The 16,374-nt window shown below is 37.5% G+C and overlaps 1 protein-coding gene across 7 annotated transcripts in view; it reads left to right on the top strand.

Annotated features, from left to right (window-relative positions):
- Nucleotides 1–16,374, top strand: part of LOC139993281 (tubulin monoglutamylase TTLL4) — a 263,202-nt gene that overhangs the window by 132,798 nt on the left and 114,030 nt on the right. The gene's annotated exons all lie outside the window — the stretch shown is intronic.

The following is a 16,374-nucleotide window of genomic DNA, read 5'->3' on the forward strand; positions in this document are numbered from 1 at the left end:
AAGGAAAACGGAACGCGATTTCTGTTGCGGTTTATGTATTTGCTTTCATTGCGATACGTCCAGTAATTTCACGTGCACTGTATATCTTTCTTCTGTAATAATTCTGGTTATTGATGAAGCTATATACAGATAATCAGTTCTATATAGTTTTCAACGATATTGAATTTGTGAGTAGGACAGATTTATTGTTTCCTTGAAATTTGTTTAGGTCACAGCAGTGGAATAATGAAACTTACAGTTTATTGGAATCACGGAACTTGGAAATTCCTCTAGAACGTATAGCAGAGATTTGAAGATAAAAATACAGCAAATAGGAGAGGGCTTCTAAATTTCATGTTTTGAAAACATTTCAAAATTAGATGTTAGACACATTCTTTCTTATACGTTTACACTTTATTAGAATTAGACTGTTTAACCGCAAACGTTTATGCGTTTAGCTTAATAATATGATTTTTCAAAATTGAAAATATTATATTACTACTACAACACTAGAATTATTAATAATACGATTAAAAATATGTACAATTCATTTAGAATAATAGTATAATTATTCGTTATTATACAATACTATTATTTACTCGCTTATTTTTCTTACAAGTATTTTATATTGACCACCTTCATCAATCTTCACGCCTTTAAGAAAAATGTTATCAAAGCGTTAGAGATGATTTAACCGTTGAAAGAGCGCGAGAAATTCGAACGTCGCGCTCATTTGCATTAAACGAACAGTCGTACGTGACCCATCTGCAAAGGGAGAAACGAGAGGATGAAAATGGCTGCAACCACGTAGAAAACGATCGATAAGAAATGAAAATCTCCGTGAACGTGATTTACATTCCACGTAAATAGGAGGGCCCGGAGGGTTGCTCGCATTAAATGCGGCTGGCGCGAGAAAACGTCCGGCTAACGCTCCTATACACTCAAGGATGTCCGAGATAGTCCTTTTGTCTGTGTCGATCGTTTCTCACTAAATTGAGAGCTTCGGGTTACACCCGGTAACCAGAAGCTATTACCACGCTCCGATCAGATCTCGTATCTACGGAATAAGTTATAAGATGGGCCGATAGCGCGGATAATCCGATCGTTTAACTGGGCCGTTTCGATCTATCGATCATTAACGCCTCGTCGATCTCCACCATCCATACGCGAATCCGTTTCCGAGGTATTTTAATTCCTGAACCTTCCGAGAACCATTTTCAGTTAACAGCCACTCGTCGCCCTCGAATTATATCGATATTTCCAACCTTTCATTTCATTTGACGATTGATTAAAAAAGAAGAAAAAGTAGAAAAAAAGGAAAGTACACCGGAATGATTTTACCATTCTACGAGGAAAATTTTCTGCAGCTTAATTTCATTTCATTTGTTGGAGTAATGTCTGGGTCTGGTCTTTTTTATTAGTGGTTTAAATTTAATGGCGAGATAAGACATTTTTTTTAAATGCATTTTGGCGTATATTGGTAATCAATACAAAATCTTTTGATGCTAATTATAACGAAGAATCTGGTCGTGTATCGTGGATATGGCCATGTGATATGATCCTTGTTAGCGAGCTTCGAGTGTATAATGTTGAATCTTATGTACGTGGGTTGATACTTTAGTCGGACTTGTTTGGGGTGTTGTATGGAGGCTGTTGGTAATTTTGTTGATCTTGCTGAATAATAAGGATACAAAAATTGTGTTGAATTATGTTAATTCGTAATTAGGTTTTATAGACTAAAATTACATAGTATCTCAACCTGTTTACTTAACCTGGGAATTCTAATTTTCAAACTATAACCAAAATCGTATTGCTTGTTCGTTTCAGCATGTTTATAACTTTTCAAATCTTTCATTATTTATTATCACGATTTGTCTGCGTGGTATAAAGTTATTACAAAATTCCATTCACAGATTTCTCTTCGCTTAAAGTGGAGCTATGTCTCACGCACATCTGTTGGATTATTTTTTTTCCCAAAAGAACTCTTTTCGTGTTATATGCTTATCAAATTACCAGCTCCACCCACCGAACTTTCCATTTTCATGCGCCACTTTGGTATACTTCACACTTTTACTTTGTTATCGATTGACTAAAATCACGCGATTAAGTATTTCATTAAATCGTCGCTTCTTACAACGTGTTTTACAAGCTTTCACAATGTTGGTTAATTAATTATTTTTAATCTCGCCAAGGGGAGAATAAAAATCCCGTTAATACGCGTTTAAGGGGATATAACTTCGTGTCAAGGTCTCGTAAGCGTGGCTAATTTGCTCTCAAGTATAATATCCGTTTAAGGACGTCTTACTGTCGGATTTTCGACTATTTAAAGCATGAAATACGAAGGCACTTGTGTTGGACGCCGCGAAATTCTTGAAAGTAGCCGCTCCCTCTAATGGGCAATCAGCTCGAGATGAATGGGACAAAGTTCGCGAGTGAATCGCTCGGAAAGTATGCGTACATGGCGAAGCAGAACCACCGTATTTTATGGACTTGGAATAGCGAGACATGTAAATGTAACGTAGAGAAGTCGTGGAGCAAAGGATTCCAATAATGGTTGAATCAGTTTCAAGATGAATGGGACGCGAGGGATGGCAAAGGGGTGTACAAGGTCTTCTCCACTCGCGATATTTAGATTCCTGACCAACCGCACGCATCTGTCGGCCTTCCCCTGTCCGATATTTCCTCTCTTTCTTTCCCCCCTTTAATAGTCCAACGCACCTACGCGTTTACTTCAGTGCACGTGTACGAATGCATCTGGATGCATTCTGATGCTTTACAGAATCAAAAACATTGTTGTCAACCCAATACAACCTGCTGTAACTTTATGCTCTGTAATTTTGAGTAGGAACAATTGAAAGAAATTTCGTATTTCAGCTGTGAATTTATCATTGCCGTAGTTTTGGTCCTTTATCGATTATAATTGTAATTTTACTTGTTTATGAGGAATTTTAATTGGTTGTGGTCTCTCATTGGTCAGTTCATATCATTGTGTAATCTATCACGGATTGACGCAGTCGATGAGACACAAAATATCATACGGCGGTAATCGATTTCCTTATTACATGTATCCGGCTATCCAGACGTCATCCGGCAGAAAATTGGAAATTCCGATGACGAACGCGTTTACGTTCGCCGTAATTCAATATGCTAATATTGCCTATAAAGTGAATATTTCGTATCAATTAGTATAATAACGCGGTGGAATAGTACAGTGTTTCAGTAGAACCTTCACTATTCCAACTAACCGTCACTTTCTATCACTCTTTTCTGGTAATCGAATAACTTCATTTTCATATAAAACAAGATCATTTGCTTCTGTACTATCTTTTAAGAAGTTTAACAATTTTTTCCAATTTCTGTTCTCAGTCCCCAATTTCTCTCACGCAGAATCTTCCCTAAATCTTCCATTATTGTCAATCAGTATAATAACGCGGTGGAATAGTACAGTGTTTCAGTAGAACCTTCACTATTCCAACTAACCATCACTTTCTATCACTCTTTTCTGGTAATCGAATAACTTCATTTTCATATAAAACAAGATCATTTGCTTCTGTACTGTCTTTTAAGAAGTTTAACAATTTTTTCCAATTTCTGTTCCCCAAATCTAAAAAATTAGGTGTTTCTCAGTCCCCAATTTCTCTCACGCAGAATCTTCGCCAAATCTTCCATTATTATCAATAATCCGTTAATCTGTGCTAATAAAAATTCTACCATAATATTCAGGCATAATAATTGCCAAGCATAAAACCCCTATCGTAATTTTCCAATTAGAAAATATCTATCGTAATCTCCCAATTAAAGCGCGTCATTTCTGGACAAATCTGCTGACACTTTCTGACGGCAGTGTAAGCATTTCGGTATCTAGGCGATCGTTTAGGGTACACGTGGAAGCGCGTGCACGCGCACACAGCCACGCACCAGCACAGGGTAACGCGCGGGTGCGTTTTTCGAGGGTGTGTTGATCGGCTCGCTCGCTTGCCTGCCATCGGCCCCAACAGCGTCTGTATATCTCTTGGTGGCAGCTGGAGGTTTCGCGCGTGAGAACTCGGTGGCTCCGAGGTTCCCTGGTTTCTCGTCGCCACCTGTCCTCGTGCTGCTCTCTCGAGGCGACTGCCAACCCTCTTTCCTCGTCCTCCTTTTCCTTCTGCCTCTTCGCTCGCCTTCTCCTCCTCCTCCTCCTTCTTCTCCTTCTCCTTCTCCTTCTCCTCCTCCTCCTCCTCCGCCTCACCCTTTGCAACCCTTCGCGAGGTAATCACGCCTCGCTATATAGGCACGAGGGGCGGAGACCGGAGAAAGTATCGGCATGTTTTGACGTTATGCTAATGCACAGCGCGTTATCCCGCTCCACGGTGCAACAGATTGTGCTACTGTGATCGTAAAACGTCGTTTCGCGTCCTGATGAGTATGCGGGATGAATGACGCCGAGGGTTTGTCGATTGCCAGTTGGTAATATTGATTAGGTGATCGAGAGAATACTGTCTTCGCAGTTTTGGTGGCGATGGTAATTATAGACGTATGATGCTTCTTTTGCAAATTCCTTGTGGCAGATAGCAGAGGATTTTTTGGACAGTTAACTTGTTAACTTGGATTGTTTCTTAATCGAAGAGGCGTTTTTACGCAGCTTGAGTATGGTCTCCGAGACACTTTCGTAATGAGTTGATGTTTGCTCGTGTAACAACGATGAGACGAGAATTTTGTTCGTGTGTGGGAGAGAAAATTATAGTTAATTGTAGGTAACTTTTTATTTCGTGTTACAATTGGAAAAAATGTAAATTTCATATTTATATCGCAAGATTATTATACGCCTCGTTTCACTGCAAAATTTCATAATTTCTAATTTACATTATTTGAAGTCTTATCGTATGGATATTGTTCAGTCAAATTGCACTAAAACATCGTACTAAATCGAATTTGATCTTCATATCCAATTTATGTTACTTCACACATGGGTATATTTTCTTCTCTATGATGGTAATTTATTATAGCCTGGAGTGGTGGAGAAGGTTCGATTTCGTAAAACCAACAACGAAAGTCATAGAAGCTGTTAGGAGAAAGAAAGAATTTTCCCGATGCTTTTAAAAAATATCACACAAACTACTCTCAAAATTTTTCATCCGTACTAGGAGATTTTCCTAATTATAGGACGTTTCAATGAAAGTAAATACCAACTGTGACTCCAATTTTTATTCACTTGCAATATCATAAGAAAGTTCGGATATTAAAAAATTCATGAAAACAATTAGAAGAAAGAAACAAGTTTCCTCTACACCTTGAAGAAAATATCACACAAACTACTCTCAAAATTTTTCATCCGTAGTAGGAGATTTTCCTAATTATAGGACATTTCAATGAAAGTAAATACCAACTGTGACTCCAATTTTTATTCACTTGCAACATCATAAGAAAGTTCGGACATTAAAAAATTCATGAAAATAATTAGAAGAAAGAAACAAGTTTCCTCTACACGTTGAAGAAAATATCACACAAACTACTCTCAAAATTTTTCATCCGTACTAGGAGATTTTCCTAATTATAGGACGTTTCAATGAAAGTAAATACCAACTGTGACTCCAATTGTTATTCACTTGCAATATCATAAGAAAGTTCGGATATTAAAAAATTCATGAAACCAATTAGAAGAAAGAAACAAGTTTCCTCTATACGTTGAAGAAAGTATCACGAAAGCTGCTCTCAAAAGCAAACTTTTCTCCTGCTTTAGAAACCAATTCCGTGGTGGACAATTGGAGACATTTGTCCGGATCGGCATGCATGTTTTCTCGAGTTTCACCCTGGGGTCCCGGGGCCGGGCGGGCTGAGGATCGTAAGCGTGCACGAAGCGTGGTGGTCGTGTGCGAGAAACGTGTGCGTCGTTTTTGGGCCCGTAAACCCCGTAAGTCCCCGTGCGCGCCCTCCTCTCTTTCGTCGACTCTCCTTCCCAGGCCTCGTGGCTAGCACGCACCGCGACGCACCGAGTCAGCAGCGATCCGATCGAAAAAAAATTGGGCCTCATAACGGTCGAGACCGAGGCGCGTAGATGCTGCCAGGCAAGAGGAAGCTGCGTACTCGCGGTCAGCGTCGTTGAAACTGCTAACAAACGCAACCAGCGGAAAATTGTGTCGACACGATGTGCTGTATCGTACAGTAATTTCGTGCCGAGAAACCGTAAATTATCTGGCAATGGTGATAAGACAGAGCTGCTGAAATAAAGAAATATTGAGGGTATTTAAGATTTAAACTGGCTCACAAAAGTATGTCTATATACAGTATGAATATATATGTTATAGATATAATTGAATCGAATATGAATATGATAGGACTGATTTTTAAGAGAAACAGAAATATATGGGTTGGCAAGTAAGTGATTGCGGATTTTCTTATTAGATGGTATCGATAAAATCCGCAATCACTTAGTTTCCAATAGTTTCAAAATGTTCCATGTTCCTTGTGCTGTACATGAAACAATTTGAAAGTGTGAGAAACCTCAGTTCTCATAATTAGCATATGTACGAATTATCATCGAATTAAGAAAGAAAAAAAGGCATGAAATACTTTATGCAATATCTACCTGCAGTTTTTGCAACTTTCCCCTAATTTTTGGAATTTCTTTCTGGGATTCTGACACGTCATTGAGGTCAACGATAGTGGATTTAAGTGGATTAAAAAAAAAAAAAAAAAAGGAAAAAAAAGCACGAAGAGGCGAGAGCGATTCAACGGACCTCGTGGATCATTTCGGCAAAAGATATGGCAAAAAAAAAAAGAAAAAAAAGAAATTAATGCCGTTTATTGTGCGCGGTACGGCTGTAATTAAGACACGACGAAGTTTTCGTGCAATGAATCGGCGCAATAAACGAGTTGCGAACGTGTGACACAGTTTCGCGATGGCGCGCGTTTTTATTCGAACCAAACGTTCGGTGTAACCTGTCCGCCTTCCTTGGGGGACCGTTGCCGCCGTTCAATCACACGCGTACCGCATACCACGTATTTATTCTTTAAAGCAGCGTCGAAACTTGAATTTTATCGTCGACTCGCAACCGACTCGACTCGCTACTATTAATATCCGTGTCTTATCGTGGGAAAGTGTACTTGCAGTGTTTTTAAAATGTTTCTCTCTTTGTCTGAGGTTTCTTTTTTCAATGAAGCGCAATTTAATTTCGTTAAATTAAAGATTCTTTATTAAAAGTCATTATATAAGTATGAAGATTACAGGATCTAAGTAATAAATCAGTGATTATTTACGATTATGTCTTGAAATGAAAATTTCAATAGAGAGTTAATTAAATCTCATTATTTTCAATATTTTATGTTAAACAGACTTATATCTGCGTCTCTTTTCTTACACACAGAGTATTTGATCTTTTAAATAAATTTATACTTCACCTATAATAGTTGGTGATAGTAACCGAGCTTTTTAAAATGTTACTTTCTTTATAAATAAAAGATGAGAGAGAGAGTACTTCACATTTTTTATTAAAAGAATAAAATTCTCGATACCGTTAACACTTCACGAACTTGAGACGCGAATTCGCGTCTTACATACTTTATATAAAAATGTTAGCTACTGTTGAATAAAACAGTAAAAACGACAATGTATGTTATAATATATGCTTTTATATTAAATGCTTGAATAATACGAAACCAATATCAATACATTAGATATGATGTTGATTGCTCGGTAAGTTCGTTCGTTTCAATCATATTGAAAAGTTTTTCGCTGAAAAGTATGAGAGGGTCTGCAACGATGGAATATTCAAGTTGTGCGGAAGACGAAGAAAAATTGTGGAAGAAAATGGCACCTATACAATCCAATAAACGTATATCGAATGGAAATGTAAATCGGAACGAACTTACCGTTTCAATCTTTTCAATCGCGTCAAAAATATTAGTTCGTCCGAGAAGTTTCTTTCGTTTCATAAGATGATAATACACGAACAACAATTTCTGTTTTATATTATTTCATTGAATTATGACCCATTTCGTTCTATCTCTATTATTATGTTCCTGCATAATCCAATAAACTCATAATGCAAACTCATAAAACGAAAGAAACTTTCCGGACAACCTAATACGCAGGAATTCGGACTATATGCTTGTCTGAATTCGGTTCTTAAAAGCTTTAACGCGTCTTCATGTGTCAAGTAACGCAGTGCGTGTCAATTTATATTGGGTTGGCAACTAAGTGATTGCGGATTTTGTCGTTAGGTGGTATTGGCAAAGTCCGCAATCATTTAGTTGCCAACCCAATATAGCGTTCGTAGACACAATGTGCCGTGTTCGATAGACGAAATCGAAAAGGAAGCGTCAACGTCGGCCTTAAACGACCAACGTATCACTGGTAAGCCAACGGGATGGTGCTTATATCAGACACGTTATATCAGACGCGTTGTATGTACATTGGATCGATAAGCATTCAGCGGCAAGAGAGCAAAGTCATTACTCCCGAGGAGATCGGGTCTTACTACTACTATTGTAGCGATGGAACTAAGTTTCACTCTATAAGCGAATACCATTCACGAGCTATAATAATTCGTCCATTCAGCTGTTGCGTCCTCACAGGCTGGTTTCGAAACACGAATTTTGAAAATCGACTTGTAATACTAATAGAAATACTCGGAATCTAATTATGAGAGTTACAGAGATGCTGCTGTTTTATTGAATTATTATAACAAATACGGAATAATTTTATAGAATTTTGGAATTTTATAAAATTCGTTGAACCTTCAGGAATCGTGGACGAAGAAGAGAATTCCTATTGTTTTAACGAGAACAGCGAACTATTGAATTTCTCAAATAATCTTTAGGAAACTTCTATAGAATTATAGATAATAAATTCTTATAATTTTGTAATAAGAATACAGCTGAGAGAAACACTATCGTTTCGTTAAAATTTTCTACAAGATTTCAGAATGTTCTACAAACAACTAGCAAATTTAATATTTCATAGACAGTAGAAAGGAAATTTGATGATTTCATTTTGATTTACAATTCGATACTTATACGATACTTGATCCCATCGCTAACTACTACGTATTCCGAAGAAGTGGTACGGTCGAGATAGAGAAGAGGACACGTTCAGCGAGTATTCAACGGGCATCGCAACTCATGAGAAGCGACGTTATTCTCGTGGCGTGGCTTTGGCAGGAACACGCGATTCGTCAGGAGGGGAGACGTCTAACAAGTGACAGCTCGATACCACGGCCCGATATCCGCGTGTCGGTCGATCGTGGAGAGAAAAAGATCGTTTGCCAAGGACCGGTAGAACGAGCTCTTCTCCGGCTTCGATGTACACCACCACGTGTGCCTGCCTTGCCGCTCTTTTCTCTCCCTTGCCTCCACTTAATCGACTTAATCTCCCTTCGCTCATCAGCGAAAAAACTATGATATTTATGCTGTTAGAACGTTCCGCGGCAATCCGCGTGTCGTCGCTGCTTTAACGTCGTTGTATATTACTAGTCAAAAGTTTGAAGTCGCTGTTGATGTTTGTTATTTATGGAAAAAAAAAAAGAATGAATTAAAACGTAATAGAATTTTAAGTTTCTTATTTTTGACAAGTTTGTTAGAGATTTGTTCACTTTGGGTCATGATCGTTTAGTTTTATTTTCGAGCGAATTATAGAATCTTCCAATTAGAAATTATTTTAGTACATCGCGAGCTTCGTAGTATTTCCTCTCGTCGGATAATTTATTTTCCACTACTTTCGCAATTTTTGCCCATGTGAGATTCATTACGAAGATAGAAGATTAAAAGGACCGTTCCAAGAATAAAGTCATCGGGACATGTTTAAGAATTTTAGATAGATGTAAACTGATAATCGAATTGTAATTTCCATCATGTACTCGTTCGTATGTACATTTCCATTAGAAAATTCAAATTCTTTTCGCTATTGGCGAAAACGATGTGAAACTTTTGCGCGGTAGTATATGTAAGCACTTAAACTCGCTCACCGATGGGCTCTCGCGATCTCGAGAAACGTCGATGAATCTCCAACCTGCAATTTACAGTTATTCAGCCGTGTCGCTACTTTTATTACGCTACCTGGCGGGTTTTCAATTTTGTTTGCCTTTCATATACGACTTGTTCGCAACAACTTGAAAGGAAATAGTGAAATCGCGCGAAAACTGTTTGAAGCTAAAAATATTTTACTGCTTCGTTTACGTGGAAACGGTTAAATCCTCACTTCAGCTACCATAAAGCTATAGATCTTTTCTTCAAACGAAAAATCCGATTTTTCCCTGTTTCGTGTATTTTTTATTTTCACGCACCCATCATTTTCATTGCTTTCGTATAAATTCTATGCTTTGTAATTAACTGTCGGTAATTTAGGTGTTAAATGCACTTATATTCGAGTAGATTACAATAATATATGGATATTTACCGCAATACTTGCGACAATGCTGAACAAGCGACGACAGATGCGACAAATATTTTGCAACGTGCGTTTACGAACAACCGTCACGAAATCTACCGGTGTTGTTTTCGATGTAAATCAGCACCTGGCGTGCACGATTATCCGTCGTTAACGCGTTTTATATACCTGTGTTTTCCATTCCACCACAATTTTTCTAATTTTGTATTATATTTTAAGCTGCGAAGAAGATCGATTTTTACATCTTTCACGTCTTTTCATAGGCAAATTATTTTTACGTTTCTCGCCATAATATGCTTCTCCAATTTTTTAGAATAATTATTGCCTTCACAATACACGACGAAAACCAAGTGTCTTCCATTCCATCACAATTTTTCTAATTTTGTATTATATTTTAAGCTGCGAAGAAGATCGATTTTTACATCTTTCACGTCTCTTCATAGGCAAATTATTTTTACGTTTCTTGCCATAATATGCTTCTCCAATTTTTTAGAATAATTATTGACTTCACAATACACGAAGAAAACCAAGTGTCTTCCATTCCATCACAATTTTTCTAATTTTGTATTATACGTTAAGCTGCGAAGAAGATCGATTTTTACATCTTTCACGTCTCTTCATAGGCAAATTATTTTTACGTTTTTCGCGATAATATGCTTCCCCAATTTCTTAGAATAATTATTGACTTCACAATACACGACGAAAACCAAGTGTCTTCCATTCCATCACAATTTTTCTAATTTTGTATTATACGTTAAGCTGCGAAGAAGATCGATGTTTACATCTTTCACGTCTCTTCATAGGCAAATTATTTTTACGTTTTTCGCGATAATATGCTTCTCCAATTTCTTAGAATAATTATTGACTTCACAATACACGACGAAAACCAAGTGTCTTCCATTCCATCACAATTTTTCTAATTTTGTATTATATTTTAAGCTGCGAAGAAGATCGATGTTTACATCTTTCACGTCTTTTCATAGGCAAATTATTTTTACGTTTTTCGCGATAATATGCTTCTCCAATTTTTTAGAATAATTATTGACTTCACAATACACGACGAAAACCAAGTGTCTTCTATTGCACCACAATTTTTCTAATTTTGTATTATATTTTAAGCTGCGAAGAAGATCGATTTTTACATCTTTTACGTCTTTTCATAGGCAAATTATTTTTACGTTTCTCGCCATAATATGCTTCTCCAATTTTTTAGAATAATTATTGACTTCACAATACACGACGAAAACCAAGTGTCTTACATTCCATCACAATTTTTCTAATTTTGTATTATATGTTAAGCTGCGAAGAAGATCGATTTTTACATCTTTCACGTCTCTTCATAGGCAAATTATTTTTACGTTTCTCGCCATAATATGCTTTTCCAATTTTTTAGAATAATTATTGACTTCACAATACACCACAACGAAGATCATGCGTTAATAATGAAAATAGACTATTTATAGAACCTCAGACGCGTTTATGTAACTGGGAGAATCGTTTTCGCGCGTTCACCGCTTTTTATCAGAATACGTCACGTACATTATACGCATTTGCTTTCTCGATTTCGTATTCGAACCATCTTGTTATTTGTTTCCAGGCATTTTATGGCCAATAATATTTTGACCGATGAAAGTGCTTACCGTCAATTAGCACGAAATATCACCTTAACGGTCACTATGGTATTCCTGTGTTACTTTCGTTTTATCTGTCAGTCTAATTAGTATTACAAATTGCCGTAATATTGGGATGGTTAATTGGCTGGATGACGAAAATTTATCGCGGCCTTTGATGGTATTGTCATTGAGTGATTCTTGGGAATGTGGATTGTCTGGTGGCAGAGTTAAGAGGGAAGATCGAAGTTCGTGTTCTACCATTGGGATATAAATTTTTTATTTTCCTGTATACATTTCTTAAATTATTCCTTAAGTTCGAAAAAATTCTGATTTTCTGTTCGTCTTATAATTATACTTACAAATGTATTCCAAACTTTGCCTACTTTTAGACACTTCGTGATGCTGTGTCTTTTCTACACGTTCGCTTACGTTAATTTAGAATTAATTTAAATTTAATTACAATGCCACGCTCGATAACGAAATTCGGACGATCGTCGCGTATAATAAACTTACGTTGCGTGAAAAAATATATTCCAGAAAAATACTACGTTGGACGCGTTTCCTCAGCCGCTTGCGACAGCAAGTTTAATTGTATTAGGTTGTTCGAAAAGTGTCTTTCCTTCAAAGACACGTCCTTTACAACGACGCATCTTTGTAAAAGCATGGAACCTAATCTATCGAACGTTGTGATCTTCATCTTGATAGAACAAAATGGATCGTACGTAATTCGATAAAATAATATAAAACGGAAAATGTGCATCCATTATTTCCTTATAAGACGAAAGAAACTTTTCGGACGACCTAATATTAAATAATTCTGCAGTCTCGTATAAATACAATCTTACTCGACGAATCAATCATCGAGCTCAACTCCACGCAGCTTATAATCTCAGAGAATTCGAATCGATTTCCGCACGAAATACGGCGTGACCAGTTTCACATTCGAAGCGGCAGATATCGCGTTAGAGAAGCGTGTGCTCGCTCGAAGCTCTAGGCGAACCGTGATTACAGCAACGAGGCATAATTTGTACGAGATACAAAAAATGCTCTTCCTCTGCCTGGCGGACATAATCGGGCCGGGTATCGCGCGTAAACGCCTTTGCCCGATTAAACGTGTATTCCTGAAACGTAGGCGTTAACCTGTTGCCTCGCTATAAATAGCCGCGAGAGAACGTTCGAACGTACTATTAAGTCGTTCAAACGATATCACCCTTCCTTCGTCTGCTCCTCCTCCTACTTTTTCTACTCGTTCTCGCAGCAACCCTTCCTTCGTTCTATCGTCCGTGAATTCCGTGACGATTTAAGAGATCCAAGGCAATACGTCCGACTCGATTCTTACCGTCTCATTGGTAGGACAGTGCCAGGTTTATTTATTTATTTTCTCTTCCGAGGGTTTGTCAAGTGACATTTTTCATACGTTCGATCGACGACGAATTAAGTCGTCTATATTAAAATTGTTAATTCGAATGAAAAATTCTAATTTCTTTGTTATTCCAATACAGCGATCCAAGAAGAAGAATTCTTGCACCAAGGGGTTAATCCTTCACTGTCGTAACCACGAACTAGGATATAAATAAGAGCACACCTGGCTCGATTTTGCCATCTGAATTTATCTACGATCAGCATTGCGTCTGATTTAATTGAATCGTAAAGATTTTCTACCAGAGACCAGTTTAATTAACATTTCCTTTATGCGCAGACGGCTAGATGGCGACATTATCTCTACATCGAGCATCGAAATCTTCCAGTATATTCGTTCGCGACCAATTTTCTTTATCAAATCTTCGCGACGATCTCTTGAACACCCGTTCCGTTCTACCGATGTTACATAAGACGTTAACTGTACGATACGTACACGGTGTGTTTACTAAATGCATTGGCACACCATTGCATTTATTATAGCATTTACATACTAATTAACAAGGTCCAAGTATATGAAATTTCGCGTCATTTAATAACACACTTGTATTACTACAAAAATTATTGGCACAGCATTGCATTTAGTATAGCATTTACATACTAATTAATTAAGCTCAAGTATATTAAATTTCGTATTATTTTGTAGTATCCGACTCGTACGACTACAAAAATTTGACACATGAAAATGTAATGTATATTAGCTTAAGTAATAAGGTCATTCGCCTTCCTTTAAAAAACCACCTTAACTGCTACTTTGATATTGATCTTAGTACAGTGTCCGGACTGGAAAATAGTCGGCTAAAATGACACCTTCTAGGGATTTTCGATGTTTCTCAAGAGGAAAACGAGCTTCGTTTTTCACGGAAATACGACGTGAAAAATTTCATTCCATCTGTCGATCTGTGACATCCTCGTGGATTTTGACGATATCTTTTTGAAAATTTGACACCCTTAGCCTACCGTGTGACTCGCTCTGAATGTATTGGATGAATTGGGTTAGGTTTGGGTTATTCTTTATTTATGTATTAGCATTAGGAGCGTTAGAATTGGTTCTGTACTTCTTCTGCCACTGTATAATCACAGTCTTACGCGGATTTCAACAATTAAAAGATTCGTTGGGCAAAAATGTTCATAAGAATCGTTCGTTTCTGTGAAAAATGATCCTGATCTTTGCTCCGGATGTTGTACCCTATCCTTACTTTCATAGAAATCTATATGAATAATTAAACAACCGATGCAACTAAATTTATCTGGTTTCTTTCTAGAAACTGTTGTATATATTTTATACAAAAATTCAAATACGTAGATTTTGACGTTCTTCCAAAAATTTATTTAACATTCTACAAAATGCAGGCACTAGTACACAGCGAGTGAACCCATTACACAATCCAATATAACCTGATAAAGAAACGCCTCATTGAAAAATTATTATTACATATTTTACATATTACATTTCTTTTATATTTATGTATTTTACATATTATTATTATTACATATTGAAAGATAAAGATTTGTGCCAATACCTTTTGTAGGCACCTGTAGTTCGTGACGGGAAGCATCAGCTGTAACAGTGTGAAAGCGCAATTTGCCGGTGATTTTTTAAACAGCATGGTCCGGTGTTGTTCGTGCAAGTGTCGCCCTTATTGCTAATTTGTTTGCAGACAGGATTATTCATCGGTCGTCGGTCGGACGCAGCTGGTTCGCCAGTCAATTAATTCGATTTATACATGTGCTAGCGTCGCATGCTTCTCGTCAGGCAGTTGTTAAACGCTGCCGCTAATGTGTCAGATATAATGCATTGTGTTGGCAACTAAGTGATTGCGGATTTTGTCTGAAGTTATTAGATGCGTGATAAAGGAACGCGTGGATAAACTGTAAGGTAGAAAATATATTTTAATACAGAAGAAATATAATTTGAGCTGGTGCAGATCCGCACGCTAGCAGTGTTACCCTATGACCGAAAGCCCTGAAGCCATCGTCGCCTGTGTACCGTTTATGGTCTGCCTTCGTCCCAGTCTTTTGTCTATACGCTGTCGATGGCATCGGTGCTTGAGAAAACTAAAAAGACCAGAGGTAGAGTTTTCTTAAAAGTGGTGACCACTTCAACAGTTCGCGTAAAACATTATAGTATTTGTAGGAGACGCGATATACAGCAATGCGTATATTGTGCTCTCTAGTGTAAGTCAATAAAATAATATAAAACAGAAATTGTCGTTCATCCATTATCATCTTATGAAACGAAAGAAACTTTCCGGACGACCTAATAGTAAGACGACTTCCGAGCAAATTGTTTTCTACCAAAAATACATGGAATAATTCAACCACCAGAAGTACAGAGGTAAGTTAATTCGTGGTATAAAAGAGAATATCGTTCGTGTTGAGGTTATTAGATGTATGAACAAAGGAACGCGTGCATAAATTGCAAGGTAGAAAATATATTTTAATACAGAAGCGTAAATACAAGAAGAAATATAATTTGAGCTGGTGCAGATCCGCACGCTGGCAGTGTTACCCTATGACCGAAAGCCTTGAAGCCATCGTCGCCTGTGTACCGTTTATGGTCTGCCTTCGTCCCAGTCTATTGTCTATACGCTGTCGATGGCTTCGGTGTTTGAGAAAACTAAAAAGACAATGACAAAATCCGCAATCACTTAGTTGCCAATCCAATATAATGTACTCGATCATTCTCTTAGCTTGGCCTAGCTTGCCTTACCTTAGCTTGACCTGGTTTCACTTGATTTGGCTTGGCTTTATTTAACTTGACCTGGACCTGCACCCGATCGGAAACTTCAACTGCGGTCAGGTTCACTTTTTTGGACGCCGCTGCCTTCTACCGAAGTTCTTAATACGTTACAACTTTCGCACGCATAAAGAGCTCAACCTGACCCGTCGTTCCCACTCTTCGAGTCCGAAAATCCACCACTTTCTATCGAACTTGTGATTGCATTTTACACTTGGAAATGAAATTCTTCATAGTTGAGGTGTTATAGCAAACGCTGT

Source organism: Bombus fervidus, chromosome 12 (genome assembly GCF_041682495.2).
Source record: "Bombus fervidus isolate BK054 chromosome 12, iyBomFerv1, whole genome shotgun sequence".
NCBI classification, from domain to species: Eukaryota; Metazoa; Arthropoda; class Insecta; order Hymenoptera; family Apidae; genus Bombus; species Bombus fervidus.